Genomic DNA, 13,646 nt, shown 5'->3' on the forward strand with positions numbered 1-13,646 from the left:
GGATAGCTAATTGGACAGACGAGAAATGACAATGTTCTGAAGAAATAGTAGGCAGGGATGGGAAGAATGGATTCATAAGGATTTGATAACCAACTAGACATGGGAGAAGAGCAAGGAGGAAACTATATCTGCTTGAGGAATAAACAGATAAATTAACCTAGGGAATGAGAGATGAAAAGGCAGAGGTAGTTACCTAGAGTTAGAGTTTTAATTGACCCATGAACACTTAAGCAGGATAAGGAAAGCTGTATCCATTCTCTCCCACCAGCAAATTCCTGCTTTGAAACCCACACCCAAGTCTGGTGCCCAAGAATAGGTTAAAAACAGGTGATGTGACATTTCAGGGAAGAACATACAGGAATGTTCAGGATTGAGTTTTTTCCCTGAGTTTGCGAAATGAAAATATCTCCTGCCATATCAATAAACAAGAAATATCACAGCCATCAATGATTTCTGGTCTCCAGTTGTGACGGAGGGCTCCCAAAACTGGTCCAGGGGATACTGCCACCCCCCATGGTGACGGCTGAGGAGCTGGGGGATGCAAGAAGCAGCCATCTGCTGCTTCTTAAGGTGAACAGGGAAACAGGGTTGGCCCCAGATAGCTGAGCTGCATATGAAAGGAATGAATCCAGTGAGACCAGAGGCTTGCATCTTCCCATACATAGAACGCTACATTCCTTAACTTGGTACCTGATCTTTGATGTTCACATTCCCTGCCCCCTTTGCTGCAAACTTGTATACAGCCTGACTACTCCTGCTGCCTCTTTGGAGCAGTTTTCTCAGAAATACTGAGATGCTATATCTCCAGGGCTTCAAGTCTTAAGCATTCCCACCAAATAAAATAACTCTACCAGGTTCTGACTATACTTTTTGGCCAACAAAGTCATCTTGCTAGGAAGGAGGGTGTGAATGTGGACCAAGTTTAGATACTTTTTCTAAGCCAGAGTGACCTGGAGCATCTGTGATCTCGAACAAATTCATGCCCTCATTAGCCTTTGAAGAAGGTGAGAAAACAGGGCAGTGCACTCATCGTGTATTTCCTTTGAGGAAAATGGTGTTTGAGGACCAATCCTCTAAAAGCATTTGACATGGAATGTGGTAATTATTAACAAAGCAAAAAAAAAAATTTACTTTATTCAGAATATTTCATTTTGAGCAATTTCCATATAACACAGAGGTCAGCACTATTCTATTGAGATACAGGCAATTAGAATATCTGTGGCATGATCTTGTATTTAATACAACATCATGGAAAAGTCACTGTGGATGCTCCCAGGGCACTTAGTTCAACATCATCATACCCAGGGTCCCCTTTCTCCCCCTGGAGCAGCCAGGGGCTCTCTCCTCCTTCCCCAGGATCAGCTTCCTCTGTAAAGATGTTTAGAGAAGAGCCTGAAAGAGGAAAGAGAGGTATGATTTAGAACAGAGACAAGGGGGCCAGACAGTGAGGAGGAAGCTAGTTAAGCAAGTGGTGATGAAAAAGCATCCCTGGGACCCAGGGGTGGGCAGGGAGGCTCAGACTATTTCATATCAGCTACAGTGAGGATGGATCCCAGCTGTCCTCCCAGGTCCAGTCCATTTACTCTCTGGGGCCTCAGCTCATGTGGAAACCCTGCCTCACAGGAGACCTGTGCTCACACAGGAGCTCTGAGAAGACCTGCCTCCAGGCAGTGAAGTGCTAGTTATTCAGTTGTGTCTGACTCTTTGCATCCCTATGAACTGTAGCCTGCCAGGCTCCTCTATCCATGGGATTCTCCAGGCAAGAATACTGGAGTGGGTAGCCATTCCCTTCTCCAGGGGATCTTCTTGCTCGAGGGATCAAACCCCAGTCTACTGCATTGCAGGCAGATTCTTTACCATCTGAGCCACCAGGGAAGCCCATCAAATGCATGAGATTACCCATGTTTTGAAACTGTAGAAAGGTTTGGCATTGAGGAGCTCAAATTCACCCTTTCCTGGACAGAGACCAAAGATTACAGGGGATCAGCTAATCCCCACTCACCTGTCTGAGACCTCATCCCATCTTCTTTCTTTGGGAGCCCTTCCTCCCTGCTCCCCTGAGAGGCAGGAGGAGCCCCAGACACTGGTACTTCTTCAGCATCATCATAATCCTCACCAGGGGCATCAGTCCTTTGATCTGGGGCTTCTGAGGGCAGAGCAGGGATCAGATGAAACCACAGTAAGTGGGTTGATCTGGGAAATACCTAAGATCCCTTCTGACCCAGAGTTTCTGAGCTGCTAAATAGAGGCACCAGTCACTCCTTGTTTCAAATGATTTTTTTATCTGAGACCATGTTTCATTTTGATGTGTCCATAAACCAAAACATGATTTTACATATCTTAATATTTCCTGACTGAAAATATATATGTCAAAGCAACTCTCCCACCTTTGAGCATTATTAAATACTTTGACAAACTGTGCTTTACAGATGTTATTTTTAAAACCAGCATGTGTCACTTGTGATTCTGAACACAGAGAGCCCAGCCCCAAATGTGCAACATCACAGAATAGCCAGAGAAGGAGAAGGACAGACCAGATCCGGACACAAGGGATCCCTCTGGTCCATTCAAGGAAGACTGTAGAGGAAGACTTCCCTTACATCTCCTCTCTGTGAGGAGGGAAACTGTCCTCTGCAACACTCAGCTGAAGCAGGTCCACCTCTATTACCTGGAGCAGATCTGGAGTCAATTTTGTCCTCACCATCTGACAGGAAGCCTAAAGTGGAGACAAACATCACACAACACACAGAATGACCCTCCCACACCCACGGGACCAGTGTTCAGGCTGAGAAGGGATGGGTCTGGCTCTTGCAGTGTAGACAGAGGCTGGGGCTCACGGGGCTGTAAGAGGCCATCCTGCCACTTTGGAGAGCTGCCTCTGTGAGCCTGGGGAATGTGTGGGGTCTGCAGATGCTGAGAAAATGCACACACCCAGTGGGTGTGACAACCAGAGGTCCCAGGAGGGCAGACAGAGACACCCACCTGGGCTGCCAAGAAGACCCTCCTTCTGAGTCACAAGGTGATCAAGCTCCTCATACATGGCTTCAGCAAGAGCATCTTCATAGCTGGATAAGGCTGAGAGATCCCCAAGCAGGTCAGATGCTGCCCCAGACACCCTGGTCCAGCAGGCCCACCCTTTATCTCCCTGATGTTCACACAGAGGCTGCCTGGACCTCAGGAGCATCTCCCACCCCGTGCACCATGTCAGCACCTTCTTTCCTCGTCTGACCTGAATTCACAGCTCAGCCCCGACTCTCTGGTCTCATAGGAGAGGCTATGACTTATAAAAGTTCACACCCCAGTCCTAAGAACCTCTGTCTACTCACCCCTTAGAGCGCAGCACGGAGCGCATGGAGTTCTTCAGACTCACAACAGAGACCTGGCCTAGGTTCTCCTCCTCACACCTGCCCCATCTCCTGCTGCCACACATTCTCCCTGGTCACTGGTTCCCCCTGAAGCCCACCTCTGCACTCTGCTCTCCATCTGAACACCTGAGTCACCAGGATGATGAGGACCAGGAAGAGAAGGGACCCCAGGATGAGGCAGAGGTCCCCAGGCAAGGAGAAGATGCCAGGGAGAGGACTTGACACTGGTCTGGACCCTAAAGAGAACAAGGCAACAGGGTTGGGAGAAGGTCCTTGGCACAGAGAAACCCCCTGTGCCAGCATTTCCAGGGGCTCCAGACAGTGGCGTCCCAGCCTCAGGCACAAGTGCACTGACAGTGACCTGGCTCCCCCAGGTCTCATCCTGAGATGCGTCAACTCCACTCCGGCCAGTGTGGCCCCGAGGCAGAGCCGGGGATTGTCAGGGAGCTGCCCTGCCAGGACAGCCTCTGAGGACCCGGCTCATCTCTTCTCCTTGGACTTCAGGAGACAGAGCATCAAACGGTCCTGGGACCCGCACCTCAATGATGAGGAGCAACACTCAGGGGCAGGTGGGAGAACCTTAGATTCTGCAACACAGGAACCAGTCTCCCTTGGACCCCAGTCATGAGAAAAATGCGGCCCCAGGAACCAAGGCAGAGGAGTTCCCCAACATAATGCCCCAGGCTCCTCCCCAACAGCCAGGGCTCCTCAGGGTCTTTCCTCTCCTGAGCTGTCAGAGGGCCCACAGAACAGGTCCCCAGACCTGAGTATTCTCTCCTGCCCATGGGTGTTCACAGTACCTGCGGCAGTTGGGGGCAATGTTTTCCTTACACCTAAAGAGAAAAACAGCAGTATGAGGAAAAGAAATTGGCCAGAAAGCAGGGCAAACCCATTTTTCCCTCCTGAGCCTGAAATCAGACCTCAGTCTCCACAACACCAGTGTCCGTCCTCCCAGCTCCCCCGTCCTAGATGAGAGCCCCAGGACCTGGACACTGTCTGAATACAAACTCCCCACCACCGCCGGCCCAGCCCACTGTCCTTGTGCTGCCCCAGCTCACCCAGGGTGGACCCCGAGCGCCTCACTCACCAGAGCACCTCACACCAGCATCCTCCTCGTGCTTGCAGTCACTCTGACCCCAGGGCTCCGCAGCACAGTTCCACAGGGAGGACTCCCGGCCCCCGCACCGCACCTCATCCAGCCAGATGCTCGCATTTCCAGGACCAAATGCCGCGGCCTGCACAGCTTCCAGGGCCTGGCCACAGCCCAGCTGCTAACACACCACCTCGGCCTCTGCCAGGCTCCAGGAGTCATCACACACGGTGCCCCAGAGGCCACTGTGCCAGACCTCCACCCGCCCTGAGCACTTGCTGTCTCCTCCCCTGAGCCGGAGCTTCTCTCTGTCTGAAAAGGCAGCAGCCCCTCCTGTGACTGCCCTGGTGGGAGGAAGGAGCCCCTGGGAGCCACAGGGGAGGGGGAGGGGCTGACATACCTGTGCAGGGGGCAGCAGTTGGACAGCTCTTGGGTCTTCTTCCTGCACACAACGGGGAAACAGTGGATCAGGGACAGCTGGGGGTGATCTTGTCCCCAAATAAGATTATCTAAGGTCCATGGCTCAGTGCAAATGACACATGAAAACACAGGCTCATTCATTAACTCCTGGGCTGAAACTTTCACTGCATCTGATCACAGCTGAAATTACTTAAATATTTACTTGTTTATCAGTCTTCACATCCCACAGCAAATATAAACATGGACATCTACAAATGTACACATCAGTTCAGTTCAGTCGCTCAGTCGTGTCCGACTCTTTGCGACCCCATGAATCGCAGCACACCAGGCCTCCCTGTCCATCACCAACTCCCGGAGTTCACTCAGACTCATGTCCATCGAGTCAGTGATGCCATCCAGCCATCTCATCCTCTGTCACCCCCTTCTCCTCCTGCCCCCAATCCCTCCCAGCATCAGAGTCTTTTCCAATGAGTCAACTCTTCGCATGAGGTGGCCAAACTCTTAATGAAAGTTCCATTAGAAGAAGGACATTGTATATCTTATATGTGCCATGTTTCTGCTATTAGGACAGTGCCTGCACATTGTATGCACTCATTCAACAAATATGTATGGAAAACCTTTTCTAAATGCCTAGATAAGGGCTTCATAGTTATTGAATGAATGGATGAATAAAATTCAGTAAAATAAAACTTTAAATTCACACTAATCAGTGAAATAGTAACCAAATATAAGTGCATGGTAATAGTCTATGATAATAGCTCATATTAAAAATAATCAGTCCAGAAGCACAGAGTTAATTTATACTCAAAATCTCACATACGTAATTTTAATGGAAAATTATTAGATAGATTATAAGCTACTCTTACCTACTATTCAGTGTGACAAGTGGGCAAGTGAAGACTACTGTTGTAAAAGGAAACGCTTTTTTAAATTTATTTTTAATTGGAAGATAATTGATCTACAATGCAGTGTTGGTTGTGTGTGTGTGTGTTAGTCGCTCAGTCGTGTCTGACTGTTTGTGACCTATGGAATGCAGCCCACCAGGCTACACTGTCCATAGGATTTTCCAGGCAAGAATACTGGAGTAGATTGCTATTCCTTTCTCCACTGGATCTTCCCTATCCAGAAATCGAACCCAGGTCTCCTGCACTGCAGGTAGTTTCTTTGCTGTCTGAGCCACCAGAAAAGCCCATAGTGTTGGTTAGGAATCTCTTCAAAAAGAAATATACAGGAAAGACTTAGTAGAATTCTAAGAAGATATATGTACACATATATGTACACACTGAGTAAGGCAGAAATTTTTGCAATAGAGTAAAAAAAAAAAAAAAAAAACCTGCTGAGAAAAATTTGCATTGAGAAGATGCGGAAATAACAAACAAAAGACTGAAAAGTATATATAAAAGAATTGAAGCTGAGAGAAATAAATACAAATTCAAAGCAACACAAAAAACCAGAAGGGTAAATAGTACCTGTCATAAAGTATCAAAATTTGTGTATTCTTTCCAGATCATCCTATCAAACCTCATACCCACTCTATGCAGAGAACCTCTGAGAAAATGATGGCAGGACCTTTGTGAGCATGTTGCTCATTTTCATGGTCAAAGACTTTACCACCTCTCAATTCTCAGTGTTTAATTATAGGAAAAATATCATCAATGAAAGGTCTAATAGTTTAATGCCTCTTTGGCCTCAAATGGAAAAGACAAAGAGATGAAAAAAGAGGCAAGGAAGGGAGTGAGCCTCTGCTTTTGAAATATCTCTTGCCACAGTCTTAGCTGTGGGTTTCAGGCAACATTCAGCGTACCATTCAAGGTGTACCTGAATGGGGGGTATGTGTTTGTGTATGTGGAGGGGGAGGGAAGGAGAGAGAAAAACAGAGAGAGAAATGTTGAAGGAAGTAAGGTGCTATGGTTTAACTATTTGTCGCCCTCCCCAACATTTATTTATTTCATTCAACATTTATTTTCAAAATCCCAGTTCCCAATGTAACAATATTTAGTGGTGGGGCCTTCTCAAACTCTTCTAAAAACAGAAGAAAGAAACACTTCCAAACTCATTTTATGAGGCCAACATTATTCTGATACCAAAACTAGATAAGGACACCACAAGAAAATAAAATTACAGGCTAATACTCTGATAAATACAGGTGCAAGAATCCTCAACAAAATATTAGAAAACTGAATTTGAGAATACACTAAAAGAATCATACACCATGATCAAGTGATGTTTGTTCCAAGGATGCAAAGATAATTCAACATTCATAAATTAATCAATGTGATACACCAAATAAAGAAAATGAAGGTAAAAGTCATATCTCAAAGGATGAAGAAAAAATGTTGACAAATTCAAAATCCATTTATGATAAAAACTCTTTTACAAAGTAGTTATAGAAGGATTGCATCTCAATATAATTAAGGACATATGAGAAGTTCACAGCTAACATCATATTTGACTGTAAAAAAACAAAAGCTTTCCCTCTGAAATCAGACACAAGACAAAATTATCTACTCTCACCACTTTTATTCAACTTAGTTTTGGTAGTCCTATCCAGATCCATCAGGCAATAAAAAGAAAATCAAGACAACCAAATCTGAAAGGAAGAGGCAAAACTGACACTATTTTCACATTGAAAAGTGAAAGTGTTAGTCGCTCAGTCATGTCTGACTCTTCACAACCCCAAGGACTGCAGCCTGCCAGGCTCCTCTGCCCATCGGGATTCTCCAGGCAAGAATACTGGAGTGGATTGCCATTCCCTCGTCCAGGGGACCTTCCCAACCCAGGGATCAAACCCGGGTCTCTTGCATTGCAGATGGATTCTTTACCATCAGAGTCATGAGAAAGGAGACTCCCTTACATGATACTATATATAGAAAACCCTAAAGACTTCACCAAAAATATGAGAACTAATACACTCAGTAAAGTTGTAGAATGAAAAATCTATATACAAAAATCAGTTGCATTTCTATGCACTAACAACAAACTGCCATGAGGAGAAACTGAGAAAACAATTCTATTTACATTTGCATGAAAATGAATAAAATATCTAGGAATAAATTTAACCAAGGAGGTGAAAGACCTGTACACTGAAAACTATTAGATACTGATGAAAGATACTGAAGATGACTCAAGTAAATGGAAAGATATTCTGTGCTCGTGGAGTGGAAGATCTAATATTATTAACATGCCCATACTACCCAAAGCAATCTACAGATTCACTGCAATCCTTACCAAAATGTCAATGGAAATTTTCACAGATACAGACAAACAATCCTAAAATTTGCATGGAACCACAAAAGACGCTGAATACCAAAGCAATCTTGAGAAAGAGTAATAAAGCTGGAAGTGTCATACTTCCTGTTTTCAAACTATATTACAAAGCTATATTAATCAAAACAGTATGTTGTTGGTATAAAAATGGACACAGAGATCAATGGAACAGAATAGAGAGCCCAGAAATAAACCCATATTTGTATGGTCAATTAATTTTTGACAAAGAAGCCAAGAAGATACAATGAGGAAAGGACAGTTTTTTCAGTAAATGGCATTGGGAAAACTGGACAGCCGCATGCAAAAGAATGAAACTGAACCACTATCTTACACCACACAAAAATCAACTCAAAGTAGATTAAAGACTTGATCACAAGTCCTGAAGCCATAAAATTTCTACAGGAAAAAACAGAAAATAAAATCGTTGACATCAGTCTTCATGAGGATTTTTTGGATTTGACACCAAAATCAAAGGGAACAAGAGTAAAAACAAGCATTTGGGACCACATAAGGCTACAAAGCTTCTGCCCAATTAAGGAAACCATCACCAAAATGAAAAAGCAACCTATGGAACTGGAGAAAATATTTACATATTATATTTCTGATAAAGATTATTATCCTAAATATGCAAGGAACTCACACAACTCAGTAGCAAAAATCAAACAATACAACTTTCAAACAATGGGCAGAGAAACTGATAAATATTTTTTTAAAGAATACATACAACTTGACAATAGGTACATGAAAATGTGCTCAACACTACTAATCATCAGAACATACAAATCAAAACCACAATGAGATATCACCTCATATCCTCTAGAAAGGCTTTTATCAAAAAGAAGAAAGAACAGGAGTTAAGGAGAATGTGAAGAGACAGGAAAGCTTTTGCACAATTAGAGGGAATGTAAGTTGACGCAGCCCCTATGGAAAAAGTATTGAGGTGCATCAAAAATTAAAAATAGAATTGCCATACGATTTAGCAATTTCACTTTGGGGCATTTGGGGCTGAAGGAAACACTAACTTGAAAACCCAATGTTCAATGCAGCAATATTTGTTCGGTTGCTAGGTTGTGTCTGACTTTTTGCAACCCCATGGAGTGCAGCATGCCAGGTTCTTCTGTCCTTCACTATCTCCCAAAGTTTGCTCAAATTCATGTCCACTGAATTGGTGATGCTAACTATCTCATCCTCCGTGGCCCACTTCTCCTTTTGCCTTCAGTCTTTCTCAGCATCGGGGTATTTTCCAATGAGTCAGCTCTTCTCATCAGGTGGCAGAAGTACTGGAGCTTCAGCTTCAGCATCAGTCCTTCCAATGAATATTCAGAGTTGATTTCCTGAATGGACTGGTTGGATCTCCTTGCTGTCCAAGGGACTCGCAATTCATTTGTGGCATCCAAGCACCACAATTCAAAAGCATCAACTCTTTGGCACTCAGCTTCTTTATAATCCAACTCTCACATCCATACATGACTACTGAAATAAACATAACTTTGACTATATGGACCTTTGTCAGCAAAGTGATGTCTCTGCTTTTTAATACTCTGTGTAGGTGTGTCATAGCTTTCCTTCCAGGGAGCGAGCCTCTTTTAATCTCATGGCTACCATCACCACCAGCAGTGATTTTGGAGCCCAAGAAAAGAAAATCTGTCTGTATCCACTTTCTCCCTTTTTATTTGCCATGAAGTGATGGGGCCAGATGCCATGATCTTAATTTTTAGAATGTTGAATGTTGAGCTTTATGCCAACTTTTTCACTCTCCTCTTTCACCCTCAAAAAGAAGCTCTTTAGTTCCTCTTCTCTTTCTTCCAATAGAGTAGTATCATCTGCATATCTGAGGTTGTTGATATCTCTCACGGCAATCTTGATTCCAGCTTGTGATTCATTCAGCCTGGCATTTCCCATGATGTATTCTACATATAATTTAAATAAACAGGGTGACAATATACAGCCTTGACGAATTCCTTTCCCAATTTTGAACAAGTCAGTTGTTTATATTCAGTTTCAACTGTTGCTTCCTGACCTGCATACAGGTTTCTCAGGAGGTAGGTAAGGTGGTCTGGTGAATTTTCCACAGTTTGTTGTGATCCACATAGTCAAAGGCTTTAGTCTAGTCAATGAAGCAGATATTTTTCTGGAATTCTCTTGCTTACTCTATGATCCAACAAATGTTGGCAATTTGATCTCTGGTTCCTCTGCCTTTTCTAAACCCAGCTTGTACATCTTGGAAGTTCTCAGTTCACTTATTGCTGAAACCTAGCTTGAAAGACTTTGAGCATAACCTTGCTAGCATGTGAAATGAGCACAACTGTGCAGTAGTTTGAACATTCTTTGGCACTGCCCTTCTTCAGGATTGGAATGAAAATTGACCTTCTCCAGTCCTGTGGCCACTGATGAATTTTCCAAATTTGCTGATATATTGACTGCAGCACTTTAACAGCATTACTTTTTAGTATTTTATAGCAATATATACAAGAGCCAAACAAGGTAAGTCTTCACTGATGGATGAATGGATAAAGAAAATGTAATATAGACATATATCCACCCATAAAAAAGGAGAAATTTTGCCAGTTTCAACAAGGATGGACCTTGAGGGCATTATGCTAGGTGAAACAAATCAGACAGAGAAAGAAAAATACCATAAAATCTCATTTATATGTGTAACCTTAAAACAAAAAGCAAGTTCAGAGATGTGAGTAGTTGGTGGCTGCCAGAGGTGGGGAATTTGGTGTGGCAAATGTAGTCAAAAGGTATAAACTTGAGTTGTAAAATTAATAGGTGAAGAGATATAACATACAGCATGGTGACTATAGTGAATACCATACTGTCTATTTGAAAGATGATGAGAAAATACATCTTAAACATCCTCATCATATAAGAAAAATATTTAACTATATATATATGGTTATGGATATAACTAGACTTACTCTAGTGATCATTTATCAATATATAAGCATTATGTTGTACACAGCAAACAATTATATCAATTAAAAACTTTTAATAAAGCAAGTTTGGAACATGTGGATTAAATTAGCTCCATCATTTTAGAAACTCAATTTAAACGTATCACTTAGATTTTAAAATATCAAATCTCAATACTATCCTACAGGGTTGGGACAGACACAGAAACAGATAGTAAGTCACCTGCACATGAGATGTAGGCTTCCTCCTTTGGAGAGCAGGAACTGTATTTCCAAGGGTCAGAAGGACACTGCCAGAGAGAGGTATCAGTTTTCCGACATTGGATTAAATCTACCCACTGGGGTCTAGAACCTTCCCTGAGACTAACAGAAGAGTTGAGGGTTCCACTGTCCCACAGCCAAGCTGTCTGCAGATCACGGACACAGTGATGTCTTCCATGGGGCTGCGGCAGACACTGCCCCAGGTCCCGTTGTAGAAAACTTCCAGCCACCCAGCACACTGCTGGTCCTCGTTCACCATCCTGAGGGCCAGGAACTCTGAGATTGAAAGGGAGGAGATGGGACACAGTGAGCACCCCACTCAGTGCTCTGGGTTTTCCTCTCTCCCCAGAATTGTGAACACTCATCTCTGACTCAGCTGAGGAAGCAAATCCACTAGATGACCAGAGTGAAATCTGTCTCCTTTTTATCTGATTTTGTCCATCTGTGTCTGTCTTTCTAAATATTTCTACCACCATGATGTAGTGGTTATGAACTGAGAGGAAGACCAACCTGGACACCTTCAGGGAGTGGAAGCTGATACCTGCTTCCTGACAAAACATCAAAAAGAGTGTATGAAAGGGGTGTGATGTGGACAGTGTGGAGGCAGATAGAATAATGGACCTGTGGCTGCTTCCTTATCTGGCAAAAGGGACTTTACAGATGTGATAAAGGTAAGGACCTTGAGATTACCCTGAAATATGATGGATTAACCACCTGAGCACAATCTAATCACAATCTTAGACTCACTATCCTTTAGAGTGGAATACTTTTCCTCGTTCTGGTTAGAGGGAGATGTGAATATAACAGTTAGAGATGTGGAGTGTTGCTGGTCTGATGATGAACAGAAGCAGGTTATGAACAAAAGCAGGCAGGCAGTTTTTAGAAGCTTGAAAAGACAAGAAACAGATTATTTCCCAGAGGCTGAGAGGTGATGTGACTCTACTGAAACCTTGATCCCCATCCTGTGAGATTCCTGCTGGACATCTAAGCTACAGAAGTGTAAGGAAGTACATGTGTTGTTTTAAACCATTAACTATGTGGAAATTTGATACAAAACAAAAAAACTAGCACCTTGGCTTTAAGACTTCTCTACCATATGTACCAGAAGAGTGAGCCCTGATTTCAAGGAAAACTGAGAAAAGGCTCTGCCAGCAAACACTGCTGAGGAGAAAGGACCAGAATCTCAGCTGCTGCAGGAGGCAGTGAAAGCACCTCGTCTTCACGTCTGCTGGAAAGACAGGTTCTATGGGAGGAAGCCTCCTTCTCTGATGCTTTCAGCATCTCTCCCTCAGGGATCAGACCCCCGTCCTCCTGGGCCCTCCCCTCCCCTAGTCGGTGGACAGTGTGGAGTGCTGACCCGGAGCAGATGACCCCCGCGTCCTCCTTGTGTCTGCAGTCGTGCCGCCCCCAGCCCCGGGAAGGGCACCTCCACACGTGGGACTTCTTTCCTGTGCAGTTCAGGTCGTCCAGCCAGATGGGCCCTGATTCTGCCCCGAAGTGAGCAGACCCCGAGGGCTTGTCCACAGCCCAGGTGCCTGCACACCACGCGGGCATCGTCCAGGTCCCAGTTGTCATCATAGATGGTGCCCCAGGAGCCCTGGTCAAGGATCTCCACTCTCCCGGCGCAGGGACCGCCCCCATCCACCAGGCGGAGTTGTCTGCTATCTGAGGAGAGAGAAATGGGACAATGAGGCGTTGACCTGGGGAATGAAATGGTCTTCTGTCCTGTGGGACCTTCACCTGAGCAGTAGGGGGCGCTCTGCTCTGAGGCTGCAGACCCTGCTTGTTCAGACAGGGAGTCATTGCACTGGGGCAGCACCTGGGTGCGGTTTCCTGAAAAAAGAGCGATGATTAGAGGGTTGGGAGGGTTGAAGAGCAGGAAATTCAGTTAAGCAAAATAATTTTTAGGAGGGGAGGGGAGTTTGGGGGGAAACAGTCCCTGGCTGTTCACCTGAAACTGTAATAACATTGTTAATCGGCTAAACCCAATACAAAGTAAAAAGTTCAAAATAAAATAATAATAATAATAATGACCTAGTGATGGAGCTGAGATGAAAGCTGTAACATACCAGTAAAGTTACCATAATCTTAGTGTTTCCTTTCTCTATGAACAGCCCTGGTCCTGACAATGCCACGATTCCTGCTTTAAGCCAAGCTTTGCCCTAAGAATGAGTTAAATTAGTTGCTCTATCCTTAATCTACCCCTAAATAGAAGAAGCAAAACAAAATCCTTTCTGAAGGGTTTGTTCAATTTTTTTATCTACAATGTTTGTGATTTTAAAAATACTTCTATAAAAGAGATCTCAAAAAATAAAAATAAAAGAG

General features: G+C 44.1%; 1 pseudogene; it reads right to left on the reverse strand.

Moving 5' to 3' along the window:
• Positions 1 to 1,246: 1,246 nt before the first annotated feature.
• LOC129644271 (antigen WC1.1-like) overlaps positions 1,247 to 13,646 on the reverse strand; it is a 44,155-nt pseudogene continuing 31,755 nt past the window's right edge.

The sequence above is a fragment of the Bubalus kerabau genome, chromosome 1 (assembly GCF_029407905.1).
Source record: "Bubalus kerabau isolate K-KA32 ecotype Philippines breed swamp buffalo chromosome 1, PCC_UOA_SB_1v2, whole genome shotgun sequence".
NCBI lineage: Eukaryota > Metazoa > Chordata > Mammalia > Artiodactyla > Bovidae > Bubalus > Bubalus kerabau.